Source organism: Varanus komodoensis, unplaced genomic scaffold, assembly GCF_004798865.1.
Source record: "Varanus komodoensis strain SLA01 unplaced genomic scaffold, ASM479886v1 scaffold2, whole genome shotgun sequence".
NCBI classification, from domain to species: Eukaryota; Metazoa; Chordata; class Lepidosauria; order Squamata; family Varanidae; genus Varanus; species Varanus komodoensis.
In genome coordinates, this window is record NW_025335568.1 from 56,935,427 (window position 1) to 56,954,587 (window position 19,161).

Below are 19,161 nucleotides of genomic sequence, written 5' to 3' on the forward strand. Positions count from 1 at the left end.
AAATGCTTTTGCTGCCATTCCTCCTCCTCTCTGTGTGCACTTACCTGCTTTTTTATTGTTTCAGAAAGTAACAGGGTGATGGGCACCGTACTCAGCCAACAGGAATAAAGGAAGTGATGACATGTGTGCTGCTAGGAAACTATGGGTAGTAAAGATTGGATGTCTGGAGCAGCCCCTTCTGGTGCTACTTTTCCCACACGAGTTGATGGTGTCTTCACCATGAATGGAAAAATGGCGCTCTTGGGTGTGAACATCACCACAGATCATTGCAGTAAGCAGAAATGAAACAACAGATTTTGGTTTCTTCTTATGCTTTGCAGGCCAGAAGAAGCCATGGTGATATATGCTGAGTCTGGACAACAGGACAGACCTACAGTGGTAAAAACCACGATTGCTTGTTGCAATGGACAAACCCAGTCACAGTCTAGGGACTATAGAACTGACTACAGTACAGCTATTCTGAATGTTGTTAATGCACACAAAGCCACATTGAACATATTTGGAAGCGTTAACTTTTTATTTAGATGTAGAAACAAATGCAGAAATAGTAGGCAGAGAACTCCCGATAAGAAGTATTTTTACTTGTAAAAACAGCCTGCTTTTTAATATGAATAATAGCTTGTTTGTGAATCATAGCCTAGAGTCCTAGAGTCCAGCATAGAGCTGAATGTAGCTCGGGCCATTGAAATCAATGGGCTTAAGCATCTTTAATGCTATTTTGCAACAGAACCTAAATTGAATTGCTTTCCCACAAGGTAAAAATGAGGTTGGATTTTACGATAGTTCATGGAGGATCTCACTTGCTCACCTTGGGCTTCTGCTGCTGAAAGACAGTGACTAATTGTTATTTTTTCCATCCCTGCTGGAGGAATTTATGCTGCTAACATGCAGTACATTTTTAAATTTAGCCTTCACATCCAAATTATTACTATTTAAATGCCACAGTGTAATCTGCAACACGGTTTGACGTGTTTTTGACGAGGAAGGAGTCATACTCAAGCAGCATCAGATGTTAACTCCATATGGCGGTATTGTGCGAGGCAGTGTGGTGTTGCTAGTTAGCATTTAGAACATGGTATTAGATGCAAATAGATCATGATGCAACAGGACCGATACACCTCTCTCCACAAACAGAAAGGCAGGAAATGAGTGAACATCTCCTCAATACCAGGTTTTCCTAGAGGGACCAGGTTCATCCCAGCACCATCAGTCGTTGCCATCTATTGTTCCCAGCATCAGGGTCTTCTCCAGTGAGTTGGCCTTCTCATTAGGTGGCCAAAGCATTTGAGTTTCATCTTCAGGATCTGGCCTTCTAAAGAGCAGTCAGGGTTGATCTCCTTTGAGATTGACTGGTTTGCTCTCTCTGCAGTCCAAGGGACTCCCAGGAGTCTCCTCCAGCAACACAGTTCAAAGTCCTCAGTTCTTTGGCACTCAGCCTTCCTTATGGTCCAACTCTCACAGCCATACATTGCAACTGGGAAAACCTTTATTTAATTATTACAGCATTTCTACCTCCTTCCCACCCTCCCTTTCCATTCAGTTCCCAAATATTCTGTGTGGCATGATGGGATTCTGAGGATATGGACAAGTGAAGTGGCTCCAGCTCCATTGCATTGTCTAGGAGCAATTGGTGGTGATGTTTTTTACTAGGGGAAGGAAAGATGTATGCCTAGTGGGTATTAGTGAGCTGCCCTGTCATTCCTTGTCAAGCCCACTCTTAAGTTTACTTCCATTTGTTAGCACTGTCCTGTCCTGGGTTTTCTTTCTTGGCCACAGAGTCCAGTGGAGGGTTCCTTCTACAGTGTGATGGAGATGACTTTCATGTATGCAAGCAGGACCTCCAGCAATCCGTAGGTGTGGCATAATTGTGTCAACTTTTAGCCAGGCAGCATCTTCCAGGATATTCTGTTCACCCTCCCTGCCATCCAGTCATCAGACTGTTCTTTGATTTGCTTACCCTGTTGGTTTTTCTTTCCCCTAAGAAGAACACTTTTTATACTACTGCTAACCGTGGTGTTTGATGATCTCTCCCTCTTGTTTCTCAGGTGTGGGGGAGGCATTTTGGTAACATTTCCGTTTGCATTTACAAGCTCACTAGCTGAATTTGCTATGAAAGGAAGTGACAGATTAAAGTAGGAGAAAATCTTTGCTGGGGTCCGTGGCTGTGTGGTGGTGGTTGTGAGAAGATCAAAGGGTGAACTCTGTGCCAAGAAGATTTGGGTTCTGAGACTGGTAGAAATTATGCAGTCGTGATACTTATTCATTTATTTAGAATCTAAAGTTCAGCCGAGGGAGAGAAAGAAAATGGAGTGAGGATAAGGTGGGAAATAATGTATGACCATTTTGGCCAAATGAATTAAAGTTCAGTTTCATGAGGGAGCGACAGATAAGGGATTACATCAGAATGTGTTACCAAGAAGGTGGTACACCTCTATCATATTGTTTCTGAGTTCAAGTGGGAGGTACATGTGACATCAAAGACACACATCTGACCAATGAAGATCATGTTCAGCCCTTTCGTGAAGCTTGTGAGACCTTATCCTCTGGGGACCTCCAGTCCTGAGAATTAGAACCAGGTCTCCTCCCTCCCTCCCTCCCTCCCTCCCTCCCTCCCTCCCTCCGTGTGTGTGTGTGTGTGTGTGTGTGTGAGAGAGAGAGAGAGAGAGAGAGAGAGAGAGAGAGAGAGAGAGAGAGGGAATAGATGGCTTCATAGGATGGTTATTTCTGTGCTTGGTGCCATATTTTGCATTCAAGCCACAGATTATCACAATCCCATCAACATCACACCTCAGGTGTGCTGTAGTGGTTAAGAGCCTGGGACTGGGACTCAGATGATCTGGGTTCTAGTCCCCGCTCAGCCATGGAGCGAACTGGGTGACTTTGGGCCAGTCACAGGCTCTCAGCCCAGCCTACCTCACAGGGTGGTTGTTGTGGGGATAAGATGGAGGAGGGGAATGATGTATGCTGCCTTGAGCCCTTTGTAGGAAAAAGGCAGGACATAAATCTAAAATAAATAAATTAATAAATATAAATAAAAAGTGATGCTAGCCATGCGGTGTCTTCCCCTGACCCATCTTTACATGCTGTCAGGGAAGCCAGAAAATCTGTGCCACTTTGGGATACACACAGTCTTGTAAAGAGGTCCAGAGGAGTAGTCCTTCTAACAGCATTTCTACATTAACTGTTTTCCAGTTGATAGAACTGGAAAATCAGAGGCAAGTCTTGCTCCTCATATGATGGATGTTGACTGCCTAGAGTTAAATATCAAGCTCTGTAGTATGTATGATTGAAAACAAGCATCACCAGCTCTGAAAAAAGCTCTTTGGGGCTGCTGTAACAGCATAGCAACAATATTCTCAGTGTGCATCATACATGAGTTAACCAAGAGGCAGATGCATGTCAGCTCTCATTTGAAAGTGCTCAGATACTGTGAAAAGGCTTTTCTGAACAAACTCAGCAGCAGCTCTGTGCACCCAAAATGCCTCTGTTTGTGGGTGGGGGAGAAACCCTCTTGGCAAAATAAAGCAATATGTACCCAAAGTGTCTCACGCACTTGGCTGGGAGGACTGCTGATTAGTTCAACCTGTGAGGCTGATTTATAAATGTCAATACAGATGGGCACTGTGCTGATTACAGAGCAGCCCAAGCTGGTGAATGTGTCACTGCTTGGTTACTGAAGCTGCTACGAAAGCAGGAAGACTACAGGAAAAATAAGGAGGAATACCTTGGGCAAAGAATAACTCTTGAAAAGCAAGTTGGTTTCGTATTTTAATTCAAGAAATCCTTGATCCTTTACTGCTGATGTTTCGGGCTCTTAAAATTGCTCATAGGCACCAACCATGGATGCACATGGTTTCTATGGTCTTTGAAAGCTCAGTAGCTCACCGAGTTGCAAGGAAAAAAAATTACTAGGAACAGAACCCACGTTCGCTCCATGGCACCCAGTCACACATCCCACACACACACACATCCCTCCTAACCTTCAATTACCCATATCTCTTTCTGCTACCACCAAAACACTGCTTGCCAACGCCTGCATGTTCTGCAAAATGTCAAGTTTCCAAATTATGAATGCAAATTGAACAAGATGTTCCTAATGGATAATAGCATAAGAATTGCCTGTGTGGGTTCACATAAAGGGCTCTTCTAGTCGGGCATGGTGTCTTAATGGTCACCCTAATACCTGCAGGACGTTACTGAGGTTGGGTGAGAGCCAATCTGACGTAATCATTAATATGTTAGGCCCGGGCTCAGGAGATCCGCATTCTAGTTGCTACTCAGCCAAGAAGTTTACTGGATGCCTTTGGCCGAGTCACAGACTTGCAGCCTAATATACCTCACAGGATTGTTGTAGGTGTAAAATAGAGATGAGAAGGATAAAGTGCACTGCTGTGGAAGAAAAGTGGGATATAAATGTAAGGCATTAATAAATAAGCATGTACGCATGTGTTTGTTATCAGCAGTAAGCTGCCTCTTTGAATATGCAGGTTGCCAGTGCAAATTAGCATATGTATACTGTTTTACATAGTTTGAGTACTGAATGTACATTCTTTGAGGTGGAGGTACAAAAGAGGATCTGACAGGTATGGGTGTTCAAATACGTTAGTTTCAGGGTCTTTCAGTTGCTTGTTCTTCTAATCTTAGGTCTGCTTCATCCCAAACTTTAGGGAAGTATGGAGGTTACACAGTCCATTTTAACTATATTTAATGGATTGTCATGCCATTTTTGTTCCATGACAGATCTGATTTTGCACAAATGCAAAATTTATATGTATTTGCATAAATTTAGAATTGTGCATCCTTGCACATCCAAAAAAGTGCAAATCTCTCCAAACTACAAAAATTCCTGAAAAACGTATATTTTCATGCATTAGTTCATGGGAGGAATGGATATTTCTGGTCTATTTGGTTGCATTTTTCCATGGCCAAATTTGCATGAAATTGTATAAAATCTGCAAGTCTGGAATCTGCATGACTCAAAAAAAAGTGAATCTGTAATCTGTGGGTCAGATTCTTAGAAATTTGAACTCATTTGTGTCAGGTTGTGGGTTTCTCTGATTTCCCTGCTGAACTCTTTCAATCTTAAATTTGGTTTGTTCCAAACTCTGAGATTTCTTTATTTCCTGCATGAAGATGTGTATGCATATTTCTGCATGTCTTCATTTCATGCATTTTTGTGTGCTATTTTGCCTAATGGTCACACTTTTGTATGCAGTTTCCTGATATAATTTATTTTAATTTATGTTTATATTTATGCATACTTTTTTGGGCATATTCTGTACACATTTTTAATTGTGGAATTCTACTGCAAAATCCTAAGATGTGTACATTTCAAAGGCTAACTGTGTGTTGGTTTGCATATTGCTTCAAAAGTGCAAAATTAGGTAACATCACATTAAAATGTGAACTGAACAAATTTCTCTTCTATACCAACTGAAGCTACCACCACAACTTAAGGGGGACTTACAGATGAGCAACTGAATGCAGGACTTCTGTCCCCCATAATTCATTCAATGAGACTGCCTTTTGAGTCTGTTGCAACAACAGAATGATGCGGACCAAGGAATCCTTTCCTGGCACGGGTGTTAATTAACTGGTGTTAATTAAGACAGTAAAGCTAGGAAAGTTGTGTTATCTCCTTTTTCTCTTTAGAAACTCAGAAGGATGTGTTTTTTTGTAGACAGAAGACATCTTTTTTGTATTATTCTATGCTCGGTATGGAAGAGAAATGAGGTTGGTGTGCATTTAAATACAAACGAATATAATGTTCCCTTTCCAAATTAATCTGCAAACTGGAATGCAAAAATTTCAGTTTTTGCACTTCTGCATATTTTGCTCTTCCTCTCTGATCAGAAATTTATACAAAAATACATACATTGGGGAAATAGACCACAAAATTTCATGCATTGGGAGAAATGTGCACAGAATTGTTACTGAATTTTTTCATGGGAATTGAGCCCATCCTTGAGTTTGCAAACTGATGCAGTAAAGCGATGGGACAAACTTGTGTTTCAAAAACTGTAAAAGTTGTAGAAAGCAGTTGAAGCATAACTTTTTTTATTCGAAGTTTAGAAGTGCAAAAACCTAGTCTAGACAGCCTGAGAATTTCCACCATGAGATTGAATCAGAGACTGGCTGTGCAGAAACCGCATGTTCTACCACTGAGCTCAGCACATCCTTACTGAGAACAGTCATTTGACTTGTTGCAGGTACACTTCAGCTTTACAAAGAAATGTTGCTTTCTTTGCCTCTTTGATTTCATGACCATTTTTCCTCAGCAGTTTCTCCCTTCCCCCTGTTATACCCATGTATGTGTTCATTTCATTGTATTTTTAACCTGCCCAATAACAGATGTTCCTTGGGTGGTATTACAGAAGCAAAAGGCAGAAAAGATAGCAAAACAACAAATAGCAAAGGAAGAAATATAAAATATATGCATGTACCGGTCAACTGTTATTGTGTCAGGTAAGGAGAATACTGATGTATACGGTTGTAGTCCCCAGAAGCTTATACCACACTAAATCTGTTCATCTTTAAGAATGTCACACAAATCTTTGTTGTTTTAGCCTTAAATCATGACTCCTTCCCATTTAAAGAATTAGTGGACATCACAAGCTGAAACTAAGGTCACTCTGCAGAAAAGCTGGGCCTGAATGTCTATTCTATCATCTCTTGGTAGCCTTTGGAGAATGAACTTTGTCTTGATATGGAACGTTTCCTCCGGAGCTGTAAACCTTTTTCTTCCATGCTCAATTATTCCTAGTGGCATTTACAGAATGAAATGGATGAACAAGTTAGTTGTTGTGGCTTTCTAAGGTCATTGACCAACCAGATACCAAGTTGTGGAAATGCTGTGCCTCAGAGAAGGAAAGTTGTTAAAAGGAACAATTTATATTTCATCTCCAATAAATATTTAATTTCCAGGAATAAATCTAGAAAGTATGGTCTGTTCAACAGCCTACCTTCTGCTTTCAAACAACTAATTATCTTTCCTTCCTTCCGTCCTTCCTTCTTTTTTGTTAGAATGTTGAAATATTTTAGTATGGTATTGCATATGTGTTATCAACTGTGATTTTTAAATTTTCTGTGAAAAATTCTTAAAGATGTTACTATGTTAGACAGGATGTATTACTAATAAACAGAATCATCAATATCAAAACCTAATAAACAATTTCAACAATTACTAACACAAAGGAAATGCAACTGAATCTACGTCTAGTGGGGTAGGGGTTTTTTTAGGTTGTTGCAGTGAAAACAACAGAGAATTCCTCACAACCTGATGGCTACAAAAGCTTATGTCATGGTAAATGTGCTGGTCTTAAAAGTACAAAAAAAACTTCCTGCTCTGTTCAAGTGAAGCCTCATTGCAAATACTCATAAAGAATTATAAAGACTTCTATACCACCTTTAGGGGCTCTAGTAAGGGTATTGAACCTCTTTTAGTCTGAAGAGCACATTCATTTTGGAGATGCTCCCAAGGGCCATGTTCCAGCGAGGGACAGAGCCAGAGGCAAAAGCAGCAGGGCTAAAATACCATAAATGCTGGTATATTTTAGCTTATAGTGCTTACTGCTAGTAACTTAAGTCTCGGGAGAGCATTTCAACCTTTTAGAATTAGAGGGAAAAAATCATAAAAACTAGGAAACAGCTGAAGGATGGGTTGCTGGAGTTAAGTGTGTGTGGCCAGAGGAGGAGAGGGGAGCATGTTTGCAGCTGCCCGGGGAATCCTAAAGGACCAGACTGGGTGCCCAGGCTGGGCACAGTTGGACCCTGGACTGTGCTGTCCCCTCCAAGCAGTTTACTCACCAAAATCATAAAAAGCAGTAAGGGAGCAATCTTGCAAGGCTTGGGCAGCATCCAAGGGAGCAAGAGATGCTTTGGATTCTGAGGTTGGAGACCATTCTCAAGCCTCCCAGCTAGGAATCGGAACTCCAGCCCCATGTCCCCTTGCAGCAACAAAAGAAAGAGAGCCATGCACATGTTCTCTGAGTTCAGGAAGGTGAACTTAGAGAGGGAAAAGAAGGCATTTGGGGGGATGGGTTTGGTAGGAGACTGAAGGAACCAGAGTGCAGAGCATCCTGAGGTCTTCTTAGCCTGTTTCCTTCCTTCTCCTCCAAGATGCCTCAGCTGAAAAGCAGAAAGGCCTTCCTTCCCCTGCATTGGATGATTGGAATCCTCTGCATTCAGGGTCTTCTGACCATCACAACACATTTGCAAGCTGAGTAAATGAAAGATGGTAGCAGTATGTTTTTGAGATATACTGCTTGAAATATCCTGGTGGTATAATGGATCTTTTCTACCACTGGTCAGCTGTTTCCACTTCCCAAAACAGAATAAAGACTGGCAGAAATGTTCAAAGCCACAGAGGTCACTCCTCTGTTTGATCTACTTTCTGCCTTCTGTGGAGTGGCAAATAGAATTAATTTTATGGTGTCTGTGGCTGTAAAAACACTAGAGGGTTCTTTGGGCATTTTCATGTATCTTAGTAGTAACATTTCATTTCAGCTGCAGTGTCCTCCAGGTGCAGCCAGTCTGCATGGGCCGTATGCACAGATAGTAAGTGTAATGTGACACACCCACATTGCACTCCACTTTGGGCCCATATCTACGTACACCTGGAAAGTGCACACTATATTTAGGAAAGGGTCAGAGTTCTTGTAGGTGCCTTCCCTGTAACCTTGCTGTAGAGATACATGAGAAACTGTAGCAACTTGTCAGTTGCATAGGTGAGCTAGCGAATGATAAGAGATGTTAGAACTCTATTTTCCTAGCCAAGGCATTATTAGACCTTCTTAGCCTAGAGTAGCTTACAAAGATCAGCAGATAGAAAGACCCTTTCTCTTAGGTGTACAAACTAAAAACCATGGCACACAAGGAAAAAAGGCAGGAGAGAGGAGAAAAATGCAAGGTCAGGCACCTGTTCTTGTTCGTATAAAGACTAGCTTGGATGGAAGAGTTCAGACAGACTGATGGAATTGTTCCCACTAGATGACGAGGGAGAGGGGCAAGTGGAAAGTTTGGTTCTCAAAAACATGTGTTGTGTGAATAAAGTCCCTGGTTCAATCCTTGGGCACCCCCATTTAGGGCAAAGAGAACTCCTACTTAAAACCCTAGAGAGTTGCTGCCAGTCAGTGCCGGCAGTACTAGGTTAAGGGTCTGATTCATTGTAGACCTATTCCTGTTTCTTTTTTCTGCCTCTCTTCTGCAGCCTAATGGAATGGATGGTATGTAGTCCAAATCATCTACCCAGTGTTGAGGGGTTAGATTCCTTTACAAAAAAACGTAGAGGTAACTTGAAAATATATGTGCTAGATGAAGGTACTGGCAGTTTAATTACTGGAAGCTAATCAGTCCCACAAAGCTGGCTTTCTTGTCACAACATGCTGGCAAGAATTAAGGAAAAAGCCATCTGTACTCGATTGTTTCTTGGGGCTGATTTATTCATCGAATTCCTGCTCCCAGCAGTCCAGCTCTTTGTGATCACTGCAATGACAGAAGACGATCCAGCTGTACATCAATAGCAAGAGAACATGTCCAAGAAAAACACATTATCCAAAGGCCACACTTGCATTACCAAGGTGCTTTGACAATGTAAAAGGAAAGTTAATGAACTCTCACAGCCAACCAGTGAATGCAAGTGTCTTACATTCAGTCCTTCATCACGCGACAAGCTGAAGCATCAAGAAGAGCCAGCTTCACTGGTCTATATGTGCTGTCGTAATACTTTCATCAGGTACCCTCTTGGGTAGGAAGCCAGACTAGCAGGCAGGACGAACAGTCAAGGCTGAAATCATGCAAACATACGAGGGGCGTTCAATGTATTCCCGATATCAGCATGAAGAAAAAGGAATAATAAATTGAAATAATTTTTATTTTTCAATGTAATCCCCCATAACTTCAATACACTTATTACATCTAGAAATTAACTGTTCAATTCCCTGTAAAAAATACCCTTCCTCCTTGTCTAAAAAATGTGCCTTAATTGCCGCCTTGAGCTCTTCATCGTCGGAAAATTGCTTTCCATGAAGTTCTTTGTTTAAATTTGGGAATAGGTAGTAGTCACTGGGGGCCAAGTCCAGGCTATAGGGTGGGTGGTTTATTTCTTCGAAACCACAGTCTCTCACAGCAGCCTTCAAAACACGCACCGTGGAACGGGCGCATTGTTGTGAAGAAGCAACACACCTACGGTCAGTTTTCCCTGCCTTTTTTCTTTAATTGCTTCTCTTAAATTACGCAGAGTGGTTGCGTAAGATGCTGCGTTTATGGTTTCACCTTTTTTTGTGTTCTTGATCAATAAAATTCCCTTTGAGTCCCAAAACACTGTGATCATGATTTTTCTGGCTGATGAAGTGACTTTGAATTTCTTCGGAGGGTCAGCACCTTTTTTATGCCACTGCATGGACTCCTGCTTACTTTCAGGGTCATAGTGATGAACCCAAGTTTCATCTCCAGTAACAATTCGGTCAAAAATACTTGATGGATCTTCACCACAGAGCTCTAAAAACTCCCTACAGCACTCGACTCGCACTTGTTTCTAAGGCGCCATGAACATTCGTGGCACTCATCTTGCATAGACCTTTGAAAGGTTAAGATGGTCATGAAAAATAGTAAATATGGTACCAATGGATAGGTTTGTCATTTCTGCTAACATTTTGATTTTTATTTGGGCATCTTCCAATACAAGTTTCTCAATTCTTTTCACATTTTCTTTCATAGTGGCAATAACCGGCCCGCCCGAGCGAGGGTCGTCTTCAGTGCTTTCTCTGCCCCTTTTAAATTCACTTGACCACTTTTGAACAGTAGATAATGAAGGTGCAGAGTCCAAGTAAATGGCCACCATCTCTTCGTGAATGATTTTTTGACTTTTTCCTTGTTTTATAAGGAACTTAATCACAGCACAGTGCTCGTTTTTCTTCAATATTGTCACATCAATCATCATGGTCGTCTTTCACTGAGGATTACTAGGGAACTAATAATCACACTTATTTGAAATTTTGCATGTATAGCTTCAGATAGTGTCATTAGCTAATGAAATAATTAAATCACCCACATCAATAGCAAATCAACCCGATACCAAGAATACATTGAATGCCCCTCGTAATTCTCAAGTACAAATGCTGAAGGATGGCGGTCGGGTGGTTTCTTCTGTGACAAGCTGCTCAGACTGAGGGAAAGTAGCAGGTCTGAAACTCTTATATAAACCGGTGGCAGCAGCGTGGGTCTCTGGCCTCACGTGACTTCCTAGGCCAGGAAATTTGTGGGCTGTAATATGGCCGCAGCTTTCCAGCTGTCGTCGTCTGTGGGTTCTGTTCAGCTGGGTGGATTGCATACTGTGCAGAATCACAAAACAATAGAGTTGGAAGGGGCCTCCAGGGCCACCGAGTCCAGACCGCTGCTCATTGCTGGACCCCAAGGTGAAGCAGGCCTGGTTTGATGGGAAATAGCGTTCTCCTGAAATATGCGAAGTGGAGTTCCTGCATGGGAAGAAGTTTTGTGAAACAAGATATGTGCATCTGGGCAATGCTCAGATGACTGGGGTTGTGGAAGAGTGTGGGCTCTATACCTTGTGTGGCTGCCCCCTTAGCTACTGCTTTTAGAAGCCTTTGAATGGCTTTCATGGGTGTCCTTTCACCCACTAGTGAAAGCTCTGCCATCGACTTTTTCATGCATGTATCTTAAGGAAAGAAGGAAGCAATGGCCAATCCAGCTTCCCAGTGCATATGCACAGGTTTAAAAATAGACATGGAAATCGTAGGCAGTTGCCATGCATGAAGGTCCACACTGGGTACAGGTTCATGCAGATACCATGCCTGTTATTGTGCAAGACAGCTTCCTCCAAAGATTTGCTGGACAACAGTTCCCATCATCCCTGTCAGCATGGAAAGTATGTGCGGTGAGAGTTGTACACCAGACACATCTGGAGGATGTCTGATCAGGAGTGGCTGGCAGGGGAATTCTGAAACATAAACATGGACTTTAGTTAAAACCTTTCCAAGAAATTATTTAGCCTCCCACTAAACCAGGCCTCCCTAATGCATGAATCATGCGAATGGATGCAATGCCCCAAGCACGGAGGGGGCTCTCCAAGAGCTTGCGCTTGATGCATGCTGTGGACTGCCCAGGCCTGCCTGCGATACAGGGTTGCTCTGCTCAGCTGCATTCAGTTTGTTGACTCACAAGTTGTACAACCCTGCAGTAACCATACCAAAGATTACCTGACAGATTTGAGCATGGGGTGTGATGAGGAATTTGTCGCAGATACAAGGTCATCTGAAATCAGCTCCTGAGTCATCAAAGTGTAATGAGATCCCATCAGCACTGAAAAAGAGATACCATAGATCTGTTGCATGCTATGGAACTAGTAATCCCTCCCTCACAATGAACATTGATTTTAGCATTGACCATGCGGTAGGAATCATGAGGAACTAGCCCGGCTTCCTATGGATTCTGTAGCCTTTGAGCAAGCTGTGTTTTTCCAGCTGGTGCTGTGCATAGCAGCTGCAGAATCTATTGCTCACGGAACCTGTTCAGAGGAGCTCCTTTCTCTTGGTTTGTACTGCATGGCAACATGAAGAGACACCTGTCATATGGTTAGGAAGGGGAAGGATGCCTTAATCCATATCCAGGTGGCCTCTAAACCTTGGCCTGGAAGACTGGAATTGACCTCAGGCTGCTATACACCACTTCCCTTATATGCTCTAGTGCAGGAGTCCTCAAACTTTTTAACCAGGGGGCCAGTGGAAAGGTGCCGGTGCTGGGCGCAAGCCAGAAAGGTGGTGCCGGCGGTGTATGTGGGCCGGCATGGAGAGGGGCAGCGCGAGAGGGCGTGCGCACTGGGGTGAGGGTGGGGCATGCAGCAAGGGGAGGCGAGTCGAGAGCAGGTGTGTGTGGGCGATGAGGGGAGGCAAGGCGAGGTGGGGCGGGCACACGCCACGAGGTGGGCGTGCGAGGCAGTGGCTTGTTCCTTTGGAGATCGTTTTCTCCAAGTGAGCAAACCGCTGCCTCCCTGCGCATGGGGCGAGGTGGGCGGTGGCGGGTGCGTGCATGGGTGCGCACGCGCGGCATGTCCAAATGGGCATGGCGGGTCATATCCCCCAGGCCATAGTTTGAGGACCCATGCTCTAGTGCCTTCCTTTACTTTCTGGTTTAACGAAACCATGGTTTCCCACAACATCCAAAGCAGACAAACTGTGATTTCCAAACCCCATGATAGGCCTGCAAACTATATTTCTGACTCCTTTTGGAACTAGAGTTTCTGTTTAAAGTTACAAGACAAACTGTGGTTTGTGTGCACCTGCAAGGGACTCCAGAGGCTCATTTTTTATCCTTTGGATGGTTTTCTGATAGTAATGCAGTGTCTGTTGGTGGATATGTTTCTTAGTTGTTGTTTTTTTATATCCTGCCTTTTCCTACAAAGGGCTCAAGGCAGCTTACATCGTTCTCCTCCTCCATCTTATCCCCACAACAACAACCCTGTGAGGTAGGTTGGGCTGAGAGTCTATGACTGGCCCAAAGTCACCCAGTTGGCTCCATGGTCGAGTGGGGACTAGAACCCAGATTGTCTGAGTCCCAGTCCCATGCTCTTAACCACTACACCACACTGGTTAGATCTACCAGCTGAACTGATTGTATGAATTAGCCTCTAGTGTCTTAGAAACCATTTCTTCCCTTCATTCCCTCCCTTCCTCCTCCTTCAGTTTTCTTCACTTGGGTAGAATGTGATGCAAATTAACTTCTTGGCTGATTTTTGTTTGGAGGTGCAGTGTAACTCCTGGTATTTATAAGTAATTGAGTTCTTGGATAGGTTCCCTCTGAGCCAGAGTTATAATAGTCACAAAATCAATGGATGGCATAATTACACTTTTCAAAAGCAATTGCTGAATTTCATTCTTCTCTTGGGGATCACTGTATACAGTTACCTATGAATTCTGACATGGAGTCAGGTTTTGAGAACTTTAAGCTGCTATATCCGGAACATAAATAATTGGGTTCATGATTAAGGATGACAGATGGGAAACATTCCATATCAGAGTGATGGTAGAAAATATTAATGTGGCACTCAAATTGGCTAGTGAACCCTGTTCAAAACCTAAGAATGACTAGGGTCTAGGTTTCCAAGTTTGGCTTGCAGACAACATCGAACCAGAAAGGCATGCAAAGACCTGCTAGCACAACATTTTTGGTTGCATATAGTACTGGAGATGTTATTCTCATAAAAAGCCATCTAAATCTCATAAGTGCATGCCATTTTGAGAAATAAATTCAAATGCATACTTTTTTCAGGGAGAATTAGCGTAGTGAGGGATGTAAGATTTCAGAGAATAGGAAACAGATGTGCAAGATTTGGGTGCTTTGGAAGAACTGGAAAGATTCAAGAAGTCACAGCAGGATTTGGATATGGAGAGTCCACTGTCAGGATCTAGAATCAAGATTTTCTTGTATGCTAAAGGCGTCCTGTGGTAGTGGCTGCTCTGAGTTAGCAGAATGTGACAGGGTTTGTTGCCTCTTCTGATGTGGGCAGACACTGGGCAAGTTGCTTTCTTTCACTGCAGATTGGAAGAAATGGCACGGAGGTGGAGAAGACAGAGCTCGGAAACATTGACAAAAGAGCAGGAGCACCTTTGTGTCTGTGTGTGTGTGTGCACAGAGCTGCTGCAATCTGCTGATCCTAGCAAACTGCAAAAATTCCATCTCCCTTTCTTTTCTGACAGGCCAGACAAGGTGAGATGCCATTCACGCAATTAGCCATGGGGCTATTTGTGTCTGGTGGTGGCAGTGAGTTATAGGACTTCAACCCTTTGACTCCATTCTACACCAGATTCCCATTGCACGAATGGGAGATTTCTCTCTACCACCAGCACCAATGCATATAGCAGGTGGGGGACCCTCAGCCGGGCTCTGGGCTGCACCCCGTTCCTTCACATCTGCTGGTTGCTTTTTAAAAGCCTTTAATGCAATGGCTGCTTTCATGAATGTTCTTTCAACAACTTTGGCTTTAGAAGTTTCATAAGAGATAGGAGTTCTTTGTTTCCACCCAGACTAGCAGGTGTTCAAGAGACAGGCAATGATAATGCAAGGAAGAAGCAGCTACATTTATTAAGATCCAGTTTACAATTTTCTTGAAGTGTTTTCATGTCCCAGTCATAACATTTGGAGTATAATATGGTAATATTTATTTACTTTCCAGAATTGTTGTAAGGCTTAGAGCAAGGGCAAGCACTTTGTATGATGCTTGGCCTAAAAGACTCATTAGTCCTCATCTGAATAACCAGCGGTGAAGGATGATAGGAGTTGTAGGTCAAAAAATACGGAGGCCACAAGTTGCCCTCTCCTGAATTAGAGCAAAACAATGTATTTGAACCACTTGTGCATTTCAGTGAGGATTAGCACAATGGTGATAATAAATTTCTTTTATAATGAGCATCAGCTTTAAAGTAACAGTCGCATTGCATTGTACAATGCTGTTTGAGTGGTATAAGAAGATCCTATTGTATAAACATAATTGGGTGAATGGAATCACCTACCCCTTGTCCAGGTGGTTCTGTTCCTGTGAGCTTTTGTGAACAGACTGCGCTCAATGGCTGTCTTAGGCCTCCTCCGAGTTCCTGGATTATGAGTAAAGCCAAGATCTCCCTGTCTGCAGATAAGCATCCAGGCCTCCCTAGCAGATCGGCTTTGTCTCCCATTGCGCAGCTTTCCTAGTGGAGGATCACAGATAAAGATTTGTTCTGAGTCCTACTGGGCAGGTGGGGTGGTGGCAGCAGCGTGTCTTCAGATAATCTCACTAGTTGAATAATGGTGAACATTAACTCTTCTATTTTTAGAAGAGAACAAATTCAACACTAGTTACATTCTGTAGGTGTCAACTTGTATGTAGTGAAGTTGATGGCAGCATCTTTCAGTGAGTACTTTTTTTCCACTGTGCAGCTCATATGGACATTCAGCAGTGGGAACATACTGATAAAACAGGGGGAAATTGTGCTGCTTTGTTTACATTGCAGTCCAGCCTAATTTATTGGGCAAATTTAAGGCTGGATATAAATCACAGAATTCTATCATGAAAGGTGAGCATCAAGTTGGCACTACCTGTGGGTACAGATATCCCCACCCCCCATTTTTCCACTGTGGGGTCTGACAAAATGGGTCGCATAAATTTGTGAAGGGCTACAAAACCCTACAAGAAATATCCAAATAAATAACTAACTATTCACATGATAAGTAATTGACTTTCAGAATTCGTTGTTGTGGGTGGTACTGACAGCCACTCCTCTGAGGCTGCAATCCTGTGCCCCATAAATTTACCCATTCAAATGCAACATTTGATGAACTGCACTTTTTCTATTCACATAAAGATTAGATGGACAGATGCACAAACTTCTGGTAGCAATAGGAGTTGTCCCTCTGGAAGTACTTTGGGCAGCATCCAATGCTGTGCTAACACTTCCGCTGATGATGCTGTGTTAGCATACGTGCCTAATAGCACAGTGTCAAGACATATTCCGTTTTCTGGGGAAAGCATTAAGTGCTCTTGGCTAGCGATAGCGTGGGCTAACTCAACGATATTTAGGTTAGTGATAGTCAATGTTGGATACTACATCTCAAGTTCTGCATAGCTTTCCCTTCTACCTTCTTTTGCCTTCTTTTGTTTTTCCATAAAAAAAAAATGAAGACATGTAGACCAGTGGGTTTAAACCTTTCCATAGCTTGGGACCAGCGAAAACAGGAAAACCTCCTTGAGGACCACTGAGGCAGAAACAAAAAGCACCCTGCACATAATAATGTTTCCAAACACAAAACTAAAAAAATGAAAATTCTCCAAAACAACCTGAAATCAGGCAACTAAAAATGCCCATAAAAGAACAAAATACTGAAATCAGTGCAGCGTGGCTCCCAGCCGGCTCCCACCAAGCCATCTTTCCCCTCCCTGCTCCCCCTGTGGGACCAGCAGCCCCCTGCTCACAAACACAATACCAACTGAAGAGGAGGTGATGGAGCACAACCAGCCCCCCAAGGAGTGGCAGGAAAGCTCCAGCACTTGAAAACCCCTGATGTGGACATTCGGGAGAGGGTAGCTTTTAAACGTCATCCTTGCACCTCCACTGAGAATCATCTTTCACCTAATTCCTGTGTGGAAAGATCTGTCTGTCTATATTTACAGGAATATAAACAAAAGTGCAGTTTATGAAACCATGCATTCAAATGTATAAATTTATGGATCCATTCTTTCTGTTTACAATAGCACTTGAGATTAGCATGGCCAACTAGAACAGAAAATATGGCTCTTCACAGATAGAGCTGTTCTTTTTTTTTTTTAACTTCCCCAACACATTTCTGTTGTTTTTGCCAATTGATCTCTTGACTGGGTCATCAAATGGGAAACACCCTTGTCTGAGGCTGCACTGGAACATCTCTGAATAACACACTTCCTCTGGGTACCATGTTGCCAATTGCATCATTGTGATCACCAACCTTTTTTAGTTGTGAAACAATGAATGTTACTCAGAACTGTACAAACTTTGATTTTTAAACAGTGGAATCCCTTTGTACAGGCCATAACAATCTAAGATTCATCAGGCTGTCAGTAAATGTATAGATGGGTGGACAGCAAGGGTGGCTTGAATCGTCACTTCTTCTAGTGGCAGAATCATGACTTTTTTTAGTGAGGCCTTTCTGACCAGTCCATGTGAAACTTGTGTATAGCGGGCCTTTGTGTGGTGTGATGGTCAATGCTTTTAGGCTGGTCATACTTAAGATCTGCAAGAATTCCACAGCTCACCAGTTGGTGCCAGGTAAAAATAACAGTGAGATACTTGACTGAGTATGTGTGGTAGGGGAGAGAACTTAGTCTTAGAATTAAAAACAAGGGTAGCTCTGAGCATATGTTGAGGCCAGAACTGAGTATACACACACTAAATCCCTCCCCATTTCTTGTCATTCATCTGCCTAATTTGGAAAGGAGCAGGGGAGGACCTTATTTATTTATTTAGTTATATGCTTATTCATTATTTGGGGGATTGATTTGATTTACACGTTGTTCAAGTAACACATGCCCTTGGGGCAGATTATTAATTTTAATATTAATTAATAATGTTATTATTAAAATTTTATTTCTATACTTCCCAATAGTTAAGGTTTCTGGGCTGTTTGTAACTAAGCTACAATACTGTATAAATTACAAATAACAATAAAATCATAACAATTACAGCTCAAGATTTAAAAGGCAAATTTAAATTTTAAAAAGCTACAGTAACTTACACAAATTAGATCACAAGGCCTCTTGAACAGCTAACATAATGTTCCAGTATAATATTAAGACTTATTAAATGTCTTGGCATATAGGACAGTCTTAAACTGGCTCTGAAAAATTAGAATTGGTGCCAGGTGGGCCTCAACAGGGAGCTTTTTCTAAAACTGGCAGGCCACCTTGGAGATGTTCACAAACCACCCCCCCCAACCCCCAATAGAAACCCCCAATAAAATTACTGCAAAACCAATAATTACAATATCTGAATCCTAAAATAATAAAATGGTCATCTATTTAGTATTTAAAATACTAAAGAGCCAGAGTAATAGAATAATGATTAAAGGCCTGAAGGAAGCTCTTGGTGTGGTATCTCAATGTATACTGTGAAGACACCAGATCTCCTAGGAGTGGACATTCCACAGATGGGATGGGATGATTACACAGATACCCCTTTCCCCGATTGCCACCCATCCCACAGTTGTGGGTGGCAGCACCCACAGAAGACCTTCCAAAGACAATTTTAATCATTGGTCAGAAACATAAGGAAAAGGCATTTTTAACACCAGTTAGGGCTTTAAGGGTCAGCACCAACAGGTTGAATTGACTGGAAACTGACTCGCCACCACTTTTGTTAAACAACTGGAAGCTAGAAACTCTGTACCATTAAATCCCATTCTCATTTCCGCCCGACCACTGCTTTACTGGGAGAACAGGCTTTTTTTAATCCGACACTGGAAGGAAAGGAGCAAAGAGTAGATAATTATAATCAGTGGTGACTTTGTCCAGAAGTGACCCCTGACACTTTGTTGAAGTGTGGAACATTTGCAAGAAGTGAGTTAGGATAACAAAGACAACATGTGGGGATTTCCATGCTGTGGGGGCTGAGCTGTGTGTGGGGAGCTGTATTCTTGACCCCA

General features: G+C 42.5%; 1 protein-coding gene across 1 annotated transcript in view; it reads left to right on the forward strand.

Moving 5' to 3' along the window:
* Window positions 1-19,161, forward strand: part of PRKCE (protein kinase C epsilon) — a 390,706-nt gene that overhangs the window by 87,144 nt on the left and 284,401 nt on the right. The gene's annotated exons all lie outside the window — the stretch shown is intronic.